Genomic DNA, 14,326 nt, shown 5'->3' with positions numbered 1-14,326 from the left:
CGGTGGCCAGTGTGGAGATGATTGGGGCAGGCCTCGACACGCACTGCACTCAGTTACCCGGGGTGGTGACTGCATGGAAAAATTAAACTCGCTGTCTCACACGAACACTCGCACACGCTGAACTCTCCGACACAGGCTGTGTGTGAGGTCACGCACCCGCATGTACACAGCACATACACACACACACAAGTGCGCACACACGCACAAACACAGTAAACTGTTCAATGTTCAGTCAACTCTTTCAGAGTACATATGACCCTGGACGTTTTACTGCGTACAACACGAAGAGACACACACCCACTTTACACAGTCAGTCGCACATACACACATACCGCACACAGTGTGGAATAACAAGCTCTTGCCGCTTCCCTGGGATACCCAAATTGCCCACAACTCTGGATTGTTAGGGAAATTCTCCTGTACGCACAGAGAGCGAGTTCATTTGGAAGTGTGTAGGTGTGTAAAAAACACTCAGTTCTCCTGACGTTCCTGTGGTTTGCCTGATGCTATTAACGGTGAAATGTTGTCATGAATGGACGTGCTCAAAGGGAATACCTGCCTCCAGTTTTAACTGCCAAATGGCCAGTGGAAAACGTGACTATAGATTTTTGAATGGAATGCTCTGCAATGCGGCCAACTCTTGTCTCCATACACATAGACGGCGATGTTCCGAAGAAATCAATCAAGCTTTGGACAGCAAATAAAAGTTCCGCATAGAAACGGCATCGCTTCCAAATTTCCCCTACATCGCCAAGGGAGACAAAATGCAAGATATCCGTCTTCTGGGAGAACACGCCTGGGTTTCCTTTGTTGACTGATTATCCGAATGTGGAACTACGTGACAGCTTCCCACAAAAGGGGAGGTTACACCTGGTACATTCTCCGTGAAGGGGAAACACAAAGGTGCGGTCGTAAAATCGTAAATCTTCTGGAGTGCGAACGTAAAGGTCCTGACGGAAAGACAAAGCGTACGTGTCCCTCCTCTCTCTGTCTCCATTTTTCACTTAACAGGTGTGTGTGTTTTTGTTTTTTTTTTAATGCTGGCTTCAGGCACTCTGAGAAGACGAGAAGCCATTCTTTTCTTCTGAGACGCCAAATTACATTTTCTGCACGGTTCACTTTTTATTCGTTTTACAGATGCTTATGCTAAAATGCCAGTAAGGCGAAAACACTCATGTGCATGTGATCAAACAACTACCGGATCTTACAGAACATATAAATATGCAGCAGAACAATAGAGCATGATGCTATTTATACTCCAAAGCTGATCAAACTCACGACCTACACAAATTAAATTGTGTTAATTGCTCAAATACTAGATGCCATGCTCCTAGTACTAATCAATATTGCAATCAATGTTACAGCAGTAATCAATATTGCAACACAAGAGAAAGAATTCGAACACGATGGAGAAATAGAGGAACTGCAGTAACTGTTCCTGTAATTGTAAACTGGAGCCCTAGGGCTACTATTAATAGGAGTGGCTATACCGCTAAAGTATACACCCTTGCTTTCACACAAGAAGTGCTTTGCGTCCACGGTTCGTTATAATGATACAGTGTGGAGACATTTAGGAGCTTTGAGAGGTAGTTCTCCGCCACCCATGGTACAGTACCTGACCTGAAGCCAACAGCGTATACAAGCTTCTCAGGAAGCAGGAATGGACTTAATTACAGGAGATGGCAGATTTTGGAGTTCTTACAAGAATTAACAAGACTGTTCTGTTCCTCCAGTAAGACGTCTCAGCTTCTTGGAAGGAAGGGGTAGCGGTATTGTAGCATGGAGGCCCGTTCACAGAAACGGCTTCTCTGTGAAACCCATTCACGTCACATCTGGGAAATATTAGGCGTAAACTGGGTCCAACTGGATTAAAATGATATAATCGGGTCAATTACAATTATTTCAGCAATCGTCATCTCTGCCATGCTGCACCACCAGGGAAACTGACTTTTACATTACCCCGTAATGTTTTTATTTATTTATTGATATTAATATTTAGTAGCATGTTTCACAGGAAGAGAGTACAATTTCCAAAATATAAGCTTGTTGAATGTGACTGTGGTTACCCTGTCATTGGTTCTGAAAAATAATTAGCTGTTTGTATCTTTTAAAATTGGCGAGGCACTTGGAGCTGGCTATGACACCCACAATTATGCGTGGATTGATCTTGTGCTGGAGGTAGCCATTAAAAGGAGGCTTATATAATTGATGTTCCACAAGGCTTGTGACCTTAAAGACCTGCCTCATAGCCCTGTCATATCGAAGCTAACATTTTTTGTTCTTAGTATATTCCCAGAAGGTTAGGGTAAAGTCAAAAGGGAAATTTCCTAAACAGTTTTGTATTCCAGTTAAAACATTTAAATGCTGGAAAGTTATTCCCAGCAATTGCATTGGGAAACTTAGCAATGCTCCAGATTTCCCTATGTGTACTCCAAAATGGTTCTTTATGACTAAATAAGGGAATGTCACCAATGATCTTACATGCCACATATCTTGAACATTTTTCTGTGTCTTTGACAAAACTTGTCTGGAAGCAAAAAGTATCTTCACAAAAGACTATCTGATCAAGGTTCTTGTCATAATTGTTTCCCACAACCTAATGGGAATCTAACTTAAATGTTCCCCAATATTAAACAATGCCGCCTCTTCCATTCCCCTATCCGGATTCTCTGTCCCTCTCCACCCGTCGTCCTGTTTTCTTTTTTGTGATTCCTTTCTTTTTTTGGCTCTCTTTTAACACCTGCGCAGAAAGGAGAGATGGCTATCGTGGTCTGAGCTGGTAGACCATGACTCTCTCTCTTTTTTCCCCCTCTTTCATCCATCCAAGTTCCACTCTTGTCTTCGCAGGTGGGCACTTTGAAGAAGCTCCCTTACTCCCTATCGTTCCATCGCACAGAGATAGGGGACAGGGACAAAGAAGAGGAGCAAGGCAAGATGCACACAATCCAGGTAAAAAAAACCCCAACAGTTATGAAAACAAGAAACTCATGGAAATCCAATCCAAAAAGGTGCTGTCCAAATCTTAGCAAGCAACACTACTGTTCGTGTAATAATACCTTCCAACACTGTGAAGTAGGCCTACAGTACACTGAATGCACTGAGCCACATAGATCAAAAGAATGCTACCCAACCCACACCAAAAGGAAGATGTGTGATCAGCCTTAACCATGGACATGTTTGCGTTTGTCTGTCTTTATGTGCGTAGTTCGGCTTGTGAGGGCCACTTGTCTTAATTCTCTTTGCAGCTCAAAATTTTTTTTTTTTTTAACGGGTTGGCAACGGGGCTCGCAACAGGAACAGACGGCCATTTGAGATCGCAAACAATCCACTTTGCGATGATAAAATGTATCTCAGTTCAGCTCCAGCAGCCAAGCAATTTCCATTTTAAAGTGCAGCGATGTGGATTTAATTTCATTTGTTCTTATTTGTTGGCAGAATTAAACACAAAATGTTAGAAACAGGCTTGCTACTTAGCAGATTTCAGGCTATTCCTTTCAGTAGCTCATGCGAAGATTGGTTGTTATGGCGATAATTAAATTATGAACAATATGAAGTGAAGTGGTCAGATTAGTTCAAATGTGAATTACCCCAAGGGACCATATGGGTGTAGTTTTTTAAATAATAAATATTTCCACTAGGTTTATGATGATTTTAAATGAATGTTTTTTTATAACAAATAGCCTTTCTATAAAAACAATGGCTACAACACACTTCCCTGGGACCATTTTGAAAACTTTCCAAAGTACACAGCGCTATCAAATATGACGGTCTGATCCGGACAACGAATGCTTTCCATTTTGCTCGGACAGAGTTGGCCATGAGCATCAGGCCATATATCATGTTGACAGGTTAAATCTTTCTTTATATACAGTGAAGTTTGGGGGGGGCGGGTGGGTGGTGTGGGGTGGGAGTGCTGTGGTTTCTCTGAAAAGTTCATGTTTCATATGCTTTGCATATGAGTACAAAGAGTCCAACGAAATTTCATGAAATTGTACTGGTTGTCCAGCTAGGTGAGTGGTGAGTTATCAAAGTGAAATAATATACCTGTTAAAAAGAACATATCACTATTTGTAATAAATTCTGTAATATAGCCAGGTAATTAAGTTTATCTTATATAAATGTATCTGAATTTTGTTTAGCTTGTATCTCATGACATTTATTATGGTGGCCACATCACGTAATGTAATGCTGGCTTTTGTTTGTTACCAGGCACAATATTATTTGGTTGAAAAGCTATAAGCCTAAACCTTTCTATGGATTTTAGCTGTGTAAGCTTGACAAAAAAAACATTCATTTTGATAATACAGGATTTTTGTTCCCAGTTGTTTATGAAAAGAGATCGTGTTTTGTTTTTAATGAAAAAATCCAAGATAGATTCATTCAGTTTTTTATGGCTCTTTACCTTCAGATCAAATTTCATTCCCATGTCACTTTAAGTGGGTGAAAAGTGATATTGCGGTGGCAGCCATGCTTTTTCTCATTGCTGAGCTGTTTTGATAGCAATGGCCTACAGAATGCGATCCAAGCGCCATTGGTATTTGCCTCTCATAAAGGAATGGAATTACATACTTTCTCTCCTCCTGGCATACCCACTCCTTCCTTTCCTGTTACTGACGCAATCTATCTCTCCCTCCTCCTCTTTTCCTCCATACTTTCTCTGTGCCAAACTGTTCTCCATGGGACTCTGCGCTATGTCTATATTGCTTTACCAATTATTTCATCATTCTCTTCTTAAATTTGCTGATTTATTATCTCCCTCTCTCTCTTTCTCTCTCTCTCTTTCTCACACACACACACACACTCACGCACGCACACCCTATATATATCCAGCAAAAGCAGCTGCAGAATGCGCAGAACAATTGGCGTTCCTTGATGGGTCCCTTAGCGACTGGGAGTGCACAGCTTCTGCAGCGGTTCCCAGGCGGGGGGTGTAGTGGGGGGGTCTAAAAACCGCAGGGGCCCGGGTTCGAGCCACGCATATTTAAGCGAATCTCCAGGAAGGCCCAGCCCACAAATGGCCCAGTCCCGGGGGGGTCGGTGCACAGCGCACAGCGAAGGCCGAGGGGGGGGGGGGGGGTCGGGCAGTTCCTCGCCATTGCCTCATCGCACCCACCCAGGCCTCGGCCTGCTCTGCCCTCAGCGCCTGGGCTGTGCTGGATCAGCCGCCTTCCTGTGGGAGCGGACCCGGCAACCAATTACGTCCAATCACGTTCTGCCGTGGGTCGAAACGCGCACAGTCCCACTGCAGTCGCGGCAACGGCCGCTCTGATTGACATGGGGCGTGAGAAAGGGTACAAATTGCTTGCAGGCTGTCGGTTCGACACGTTCCCGTCGAGGCAACACTGTCCGTCTTTGTCCACCGGTTGTGTAATGGCGAGGAAACTCTCTGTTTGTTCAGTCTGGATATTATGCTGATGCAATCTTCACATTTGACTTGAAAGTGGCAGGCCACACCACGCCCAGGTTCTGTTTCCTCATCCCCCTCCAAAAAGCGCTTCCACCCTAAAATTACAGAGGTGTAAGTGTACAGTCCCTTTTGTTGGGAGAGTCGCGAGGTCCCGACATCCCATCAAGCTTCCAGCGTTTCTATGGTTACTTTACGGAAACACTGTAACAGAGTTTGCTGTTCACCGTACTGCCTGCTCAGTAAATTGTTAAGTTTTAAATTAACTTTTGCAGAGTGCATATGGTCCTCATTGGACTCATATGTACTCAGCTCGAGTCGAATTAACACTGCACATTTTACTGCCTGCTTTTTACAGGGGGAACGTAGCCTGTAGCTTGTTCTTCTCCTGTTGCCATGACAGGCTAAGGGGAGTGAGATCAGCATAACCCTTCATCATTCATCACCACCCACCCAAACTGCCTGTGCTCCCACACCTCCCCCCACCCCCTCCATACACACACACATATCCACACACACACACACTCTCACACACATACGCATACGCACATACCCACACATGCTGTCCTCTTTGAATTCCCCCAGCGCATAGCAAAGCACATTCCTGTCTTTTTTCCCATTCCGCCTGTTTATGATACACAATCCTTTTAACTTTGAAAGGATGTATGTGTGTGTATGTGTGTGTGTGTGCGTGTGTGTGATTGTGTGTATTTGTGTGTGTGTGTGTGTGTGCGTGTGTGTGATTGTGTGTATTTGTGTGTGTGTGTATGTGTGTGTGTGCGTGTATGTGAGATTGTATGCATCCGTGTGTATGCGTGTCTGCGTCAGAGTGTGCGTGTGTGCAAGTACGTGGGTCTGTGTGTCACAGTGGTCTGACAGGCATGTGGGTTGTAGAGATACAAGAGCAAACACAGATAAAGTATTTGTGTTCTAATTAAAACAGCTGCAGCCGGGGAAAGTCACAGAAGGTCGAGTCAGAGAAAGCCGAGTCATTTCAGACTCTCACTTCCTCCAAACTGTGCTGGAGCAGGGGGCCAGAGGCTATGTAGGGGGCTGAAAGGGAGCTGGTTTTTTTTTTACCCACCTACCCCCTTTCCCCCCCTCAAATACACATGTAGGGGGAAGGAGATGGAAAGAGAGAGGGGCTATTAACTGAACCCAGACCTCAGCGGAGAGTCCTAATTTAATTCAGTTGTTTTTTACTTTTCCAGTCAGGGCGACGTAGTTCGGCCTGGAGACACGGCCCAGAGCAGCGCAAAAACGCAGCGTGCGACAGATCAGAACAGTCCAGAACAATCCAATCCAGGACCACGGAGATCATCACAAACCAGCTCGGAACAGGTAGGAACAGTCCAGAGTAACTGAGAACAACCGGCCCCAGCATCCAGCCCTGAGCGATATAAAACAACATGGAACGTATCAAAACTGCTCCACATCAAGACACAAGGACACTGAAGCTCACAGAGGCTGGTGCTAGAGCACTTCAGCAGTCTAGAGCCAGTCTCAACTAATTAGTTTGGCACTGGCGTGTACACAGATAAACACAGGTAGAAATATGCGGAAGCAAATGCCCCCTGCCCTGAGACAGAGAAGGCGCCATTTTGGCTCCATCGAGCCAGTTTGTTAGGGCCTGCTTATCACAGGTGCCTGTTTTTATTTTGTTCAGCGTAAAACAATCCAAAGCTTCTCAGAAGAGCATAGCACAATCGTGCCACCAGCAAACAGTTTCTTGCAACCAAACCGAAAAAGAAACAGTAAATTAGGATGGGGAGTTTCTCCATTGATTGAAGAAAATGGCGGAGTGACTGAGCTTTCACTTCTAACTCTGGGAGCAAGAGGCCCAGCGAGGTACAGCCCTGAAAATCTACAACAGTAAAAACGGGGCCCAGAGGCTACGGCAACGGGACACGTGAGGTGCGCACACGCTCAGTTACGTAATCGCTCGCAAAACACTCGCCGGCCAGTTTGAGGTCATTCGCTCATTTTGTTTGTCGGAAGCGTTTGCCAGCGGAGGTGAGTGGCTTGAAGGGGTTGTGTAGGGGGGAGAGGGCGGCAAAATCGTTTGCGAGGACGTATTTTGGACTCTCCTTTCATAGAGCAGAAGTGTTTACCTGCCAACGTTTCAAGGCAACGGGACCCGTTTGCTTCGACGGGTGGTCTGGATGACCTCACCTCTGGTACGAATTAGAGTTGAATCCCCTAGAACTGCCACACGCCTCACACACTGCCAAAGGTAACACAACGCAGATCTGGATTCAATCAGCAATCAAGCTTTATTGCACGTTTTACTCTTTAATCTTTACAAACACAGTTTGACAAGTTCAGAAAACACTATAATAACCTGCAAAAACTGTGTCTGAAGAAAAAACACACTGATGTTATGCATTTATACATACATTTAACTGTGCGTCAAAGTAAGAGAAATCCAGGATGTCAAAATCCAGTCCTGAGATCAAACCAAATATTAAACCAACTAGCAAAATATTCTGTGGGGTTTCAATAAGATTTAGAGGAAAAGAATGTTAAATTTGGCACTTCACAGAAAAGGAATCCGGACTGCAACTGCACCCTGTTTCAAAATAAACCCCTGACTTCCTCAAAAGAGCCAGGAGAACCCACAACAAGAAGCACACCTCAATATATCATTGGCATTGTAAAAAATGTGCCTCCCTTTTCCCATTTTTGAGTTTGATACATGAAGATTATATTATCAGTTGTACACAAATCACCATGTGACTAAAAATGTCGTGATATACCATCTATTTCTGATGATATTAACTTAGGTATGTAATATAATTATTTAAAAAACATGTATTTATATGTAATGTTTTTTATTTAAAATGTGTTGCATAATACAACACCTAAAATACAGATATCAAAATATTGTAACTTATCCTACTACATTACTGTACATTTTCCTTTCTTTTACCAAATATTTTCTGAGCTCTTTTGTCATCATGAAACAGCACTAATGCTCGCATATTTCCAATAATTTTTCATACATGAAAAATAAAGTTTATGCACCTTTTCACATATTCCTAATACATGCCTTGTCTTATATTTTTAGGGATAGATATTTTATTTATATTTCTTTTGGGTATAGAAAAGAGGGACTTGAATGAATATGAAATGACAGCAGTGCCACCTCTGACCCAGAATCCTGTTCTGCCTGCTTGTGTTTTGTTTTTAATCAAGCCCATGTGTGTGTGTGTGTGTGTGTGTGTGTGTGTGTGCGTGCGTGCGTATCTGTGTGTGTGCGGTGTGTGTGTGTGTGTGTGTGTCTACGTGTGTGCGTTCACGTGTGTGTGTGCGTGTGTGTGTTAGTTAGTTAATCAGTTAGTAAGTAATCTGCCTTGACTCAGGAATGTGTGCGTGCGCGCACTTTTTGTGCGTGTTTGCGTGCATCCTTCTCCGATTGGAGCGACGCTCGCACGGGCTGTCAGGATGTAATCGCACGTTCATTTTCTCTGCCGTCCGTCTGTCTGTCACCCCCACCGCGCCCCTCCTCCCTTCCCTTTTCATGTACAGACCCATATGTTCCAGGGAAAGAATGTGGCTGTTGCCGCAAAGTAGGTTTGCCCATCTTTGCAAATTTTACCTGACTGCTGTGGCTCAGCCGGGCTTACCGACCTTTTGAATAAAAACTACGTCATTATTTCAGCTTTCTGCTTAAAAGCAGAGGTGCATAGATCCAAGGTATTCGGCAACCACTTTTTAAAAAAAAGATCCACACTCAATGCATTTTAGTAAAGATGAGGATAAAAGTCTCAAACATTTTTGACATATCCTCTTCATCAGTGAAAGGGCATTCTGTACTAATGGATGTTCTAACTCCAAAACATCGCCACAGGTGTGCGAGCTAATTAGCTAAAGAAGCTGCTAATAGCATCCTCTATTTTCAGGTACGGTGGGCTATTAACTGGCGTGGAGCTCACGGCAGTAAATCCGAAACATTACGTAAATTTTTAAACAGAAGCGCGTTGCGCTCTTGTTTAATTCCCACGGGGTTAGAGACCGCACAGTGTGCGCAGCTATCGGGGTGCCTGGTTGGAACAGGGCACCTCCAGATGCTCTGAATCAGCGAACGAGACCTCCGTGCGGTTCGCGCCGTGCAATGTATACCTCGGCTAATAGCTCGTAAATGCAAAGCGCGGTGGCCCGATGCGTAAACACAACAACCGCCGCCGCCGCGCGTTAGCAAGCTTCTGCCGTTAGCCTAGCGTGAAACCGAGGCCACACAGCCAGATGAAAGGACGTTCCCGGGCCCGCTACCGTCCTCCTCTCTGTCTCACGATGACTTGTGGAAAAAAAGGAAAGGTTTTATTAGCTGTGTTCAAACCACCGTGGGCTTCAGACAAGCGCAGGGCTGCTGCTCTTGTGTGTGTGTGTGTGTGTGTGTGTGTGTAGAGAGAGAGAGAGAGAGAGCCATCGTTGACAGGGAACGAGCACTGACCAACGACACGAAAAACTCGCCAGTGTAGCCTGAGCCTCTGCACTAGAAGAGACCATTGTTGATGAGGTCTGTTTGTTATGGGGGGGGGGGGGTGATGTCATTGCCTGAAGGTGCGGGAAGTTTGGGGTGGGCTTCTGAAACGAGCGTGTGAGACAGTGGGAGTGTGTTTGTCGTTTTGCGGTGGCGCGTAGTGCTCAAAGGTTGACATCACAGGGAAATGAGAGTGCAGAATTTTGGGATGAGAGGGCGGCTTCCTCCTTCTGCCTGCATGTATTTATGTGGGTGATACTGGTCAACTTTCACTAACCTCTCTTCTGTTATTCCCATCCTCTGGGTTGGGAATGTCTTCTTAATCTGCCATCTCCCCTGCTTTTCTGCTCTCTCTCTCTTTCTCTCTCTCTCACACACACACACACACGCTCACTCAGACACACACTCATAACGCGCACAGTCGCTGGTCTGGTTTTCTTAAATTTCTCATTTCCTGTTTGGGGCGTGCACCCTGGCCCTTGTTCTTGTTCCCAACACACATCAAAAGGGATAGGAAGGAGAGTGGCGGGCCGGAGAGAGCCGGAAGAGATACAGGGGACGATGGCGGGAGGAAGCTAACGGAAGCCAGGGGGGAGGGGGGAGTGAGGGGGGAGAGGGGGAGAGGGGAGAGATGGGAGGGGGTAGCGTCACAAAAACAGACAGAGGGGGAGGACAGACAGACGGATAGTCAGAGCGAAGACCAATCCAAACGTGGGGGTAATGGCCCCTGAATCATGTTTCTCACTGTCTCTCTCTCTCTCTCTCTCTCTCTCTTTCTTTCTCTCACACTCTCATGGCGATCGCCGTTGTAAATAGCTCCTGTAAACACTGAGGGAAAACCGTGAGGCGTAATCCTTCCAGAGCGATGAGGTCAGGTTCACTCCCTGGCTGGGTGTTTTTTTTCCACTCAGTTTATTTTATTTAAGTCAATTACGCATTTGCAGAATGATTCCCTTAATCCCTCCTAATGAGCCCGCGGTGCCAGCGTATCTGGGAGATGGATACGGTCTCCAGGCCCGGGAAAACTTTTCCAATCATCCAAATCGGGCAGTAATGTCCTCCAGGCCCGCGCTCTTAAAATAGTCACACGAGGCTTCGGCGTTCAGCGCGAGGTCACATGATTGGCCCCAACCTTAATTGAAACAAGGTGCCAGAGGTGAGACTGGCCAAGACCTGGGGGACAACTTTATTGATGGAAAAAATGCCCAGTAGGTGGGGATTTTGAGACAGGGAGGGATAGTTAGAGTCGCAAACTCTACCCAAAAACCCATCGTTACTGATGCGTGTTGGCACTGTCCCCTCCACGCAGTACAGTGGAAGTCTCCCTCATAATGAAAAACAACCTCGACCACTGCCGTTTCCCAGAGAACCTACTCATAATTGGCTTCTGAGAGTCAGCTGGTCAGCCCAGCTCATCATCTATCTCTCTGCCCAACGCGGAGACAGTTGGCATATTGTTCTGCATTCCAGGGTTTTATGTATTGCACAGAACCTCATTGGCAGCAACCGGGGGCGAATACCTTCGTCTATATTTGAAACGGCTCGGTAAGAAATGTAAACAGCCGCTCCGCAAAATATAAACATTCTTTCCCCTCTCTCCTCCCTAATAGACAAAGCACAGATGGGGGTGGGGGGGTGGGGGGAGCAGGGAGGGGGAGGGCTCTGGGGAGGAGGACGATTCTAGCAGCGCCAATATCGAGTGGCATGGGCAGCGGCACGGGCAGGAGTGAGGTCAAACATTTTGGTCAGTTATGCACGCTGTTTTTAGTGTTTCCTACCACTCGGGATTTATCGCCCACTCCCCTCTCTCTCTCTCTCTCTCTCTCTCTCTCTCATTACATTACATCACAGGCGTTTAGCACACGCTCTTATCCACGGCGACTTACACAACTTTTACACAGCATTTACACTGCATCGGGAATCGAACCTGCAACCTTTAGATTACAAGATCAGTTCCTTACCCATTATACTACACTGCTGCCCTGCCCTCTCTCTTTCTCTCTAATAAAATGAATTTTATGTTGATATGTTGATATTTGGGGACTGGGAGATGTACTGTGCAGTATAGTACAAGAGTCCTTAGTTATGTCCTTTGATGGAGGATGATGGAGGCTGAAGTAGAGATGTGTGATCTCAGTAATGACACTGTTGACAGCCCATGTACTGTAGGATGGTATGGAAAACGGGAAAAAGTGTGTGTGTTTGGGAGGGTGGGAGTTGCATATATGTACAGAGGGGGTTTGTCATTTCCCCCATTTATTGAAATGTGTTGGATATTTAGACTTTTAACTGCAAAGGCTGTGCCTATAAAGGACTGGTTAAGGGTCAAAAGGTCTCTCTCTCTCTCTCTTCCTCTTTCTGAAGAAACCCCCCCGCAGTTCTGTATTGAGAGGCAAAGGTCATCCCACCTTGATGATCAAACACAAATTAAGCTCTGATGGTCTGGAAAGGATCTGAAAAACCTCACACGGAGACTCAGGAACGTGACCAATGGGAGAAATTAATGAATAAAACCATTAAGGAATGACACAATTACAAGGTTTCCTGCATGACATACTCCCCCTGACAGGAGAGAAGGATTGGGGGGGGGGGGGTGGTCTGAAGGCAAGAAATGAGCGGGAAAGTTCCTGACTGCATCTTAGATAAAGAACCATGAAATAAAAAGAAGGTGAGAGAGGAAGAAAGGAAAAAAAAAAACGGGTGGGCTGGGGGAATGAAAAATGCCGTTTGAAGTGGCTTTCAAACAAACATGTGTTTCCAATATGCAGCCCCCCGAACGGCAGAAGCCCTCCTAACTCTTCCCATCGATGAAAGTAAAAAAGGACGAAGAGGTACGGAGAGAGTGAGTTTATTAGATGACTCTACGCCTGTGCTATTTCGACGCCATTAACTCTTGGACCCGTCAGTGCCTCAACATGGGGGGGCATCCCTCCCAGGAGAGCAGGGGTAGTACCTTGAGTTCAGCACATACCATCCAGCTAACCCCCCCACACCCCTCGTCATCCCCATTCCCCCAGGATACTGACACATCCCTGACACACACACGCACACACACACACATGCACGCACACATGGCACCGCGTTCCTGTACAGCTCACTCAGTCCACGTATGGGCGCGGGTGAGCTGGGGAGGTGATGGCGTGCGTGGTCACGAGTTGGGTCTGAGCGGGATATGATTTGACCCATCGTTACCCCCCCGCCCCCCCGGTCCGTTACCGTCACCGGCTCACGCCCTTGGCATTTCGGAGCTTCCGCTTCGAACCCTCGACCCGCGTCAGTCTCCTCCCCACGTCGTTTTTCCTTCGAAGTCTGACTAGGCACACTCTTCCCTCTCCCACCGACTGTTTAAATTTTCCCAGGCCTCCCACCCGGCGGATTTGACGCGCAGGAGCGGGTAACTCTCTCTCTCTCTCTGTTTACCTCCCGCTTTGTCTCTCCGCCTCTCTTCCCGTCGTCTGTACACCCACTCGTCTCTCCCTCCTTCTCCTTCTTTGGCTCCAGTCCTCTCTTTCACACAACCGCCGTTATGCTATCCTGCAGTAGTTCCCCCTCTCCTTCCCCCCCGCTCCGAGTGCGGGCCCGGCTCTCCCGAAGCCCCCCGCCGGGGTCGCCCCGCTCCAGGTCGCGGCTCGCGGTGAGGCGCAGGCGGCCTCTGATGTCATCGGGGTGGCGGACCTTAAGGAGTGAAAGTTAGCTCGCACGGGCTCACTCACACTTTCAGTATGACCCTGGGAGTCGGGTGGGGGGGGCTGGGGGGGGGGGGTGAAAATGAGTCACGACGCACCTCAGGCCTTCTCTTTCTCATGGGAAATCCCGCGTGAGTCAGGGAACTCCAGACGGGACTCTGTGTCAGTCCGTCTCTGTCTGTCGGTCTGTCTCGCTGTCCTCATATGGCACTCGCATACCTTGTCTTGGCAGTGAAAGAAAATTACAGGCTTTTCTTTTCACACCATTTATAGTGTGTGGCCTGCAAAGCTACATAACAGAGTGACATGAGGACGCTGATGTTTTGGCTAGAAAGGCTTCCTCAGTCCCTCACGATAAAAATGACATGGAAAATTAGCCTTTTCACATGTGAAAATCACAGTTTCACACGTGAATTTAACATTAAAACATTTAGTAACATGAATTTAAACATTTGATATAATTAACATATTCACGTGAAAAGAAAATGCGACTGGACATTTTCACATGTGATTGGCTTTCTTCACATGGGAATGAAAATTTCCACATATGAACAAAAAATAGGTCACATTGGGTCATTTGCATCATCACGTTTTCACACGCCACTGACTTTTTTGTGAACTACAATTTTCACATTCGAAAACAAAACATTTGATACAGCGATATAGCATCCCAATGAACACGAGCTTGAATCTAGATGAAATCTAGCTGTCTCGATGGCTGGAAATCTAGGTTGAGAGATGTTTTGACATAAA

The 14,326-nt window shown here is 46.2% G+C and overlaps 1 long non-coding RNA gene across 1 annotated transcript; it reads left to right on the top strand.

Annotated features, from left to right (window-relative positions):
- Positions 1-206: 206 nt before the first annotated feature.
- On the top strand, positions 207-8,655 carry LOC135263951 (uncharacterized). Its single transcript, XR_010332565.1, has 3 exons — positions 207-968; positions 2,848-2,949; positions 6,616-8,655. It is a non-coding gene; the product is annotated as an uncharacterized LOC135263951 (long non-coding RNA).
- Positions 8,656-14,326: the final 5,671 nt, after the last annotated feature.

The sequence above is a fragment of the Anguilla rostrata genome, chromosome 9 (genome assembly GCF_018555375.3).
Source record: "Anguilla rostrata isolate EN2019 chromosome 9, ASM1855537v3, whole genome shotgun sequence".
NCBI lineage: Eukaryota > Metazoa > Chordata > Actinopteri > Anguilliformes > Anguillidae > Anguilla > Anguilla rostrata.
Note: the sequence above shows the minus strand (reverse complement) of the source record. Positions and strands in the feature narration are given on the sequence as shown.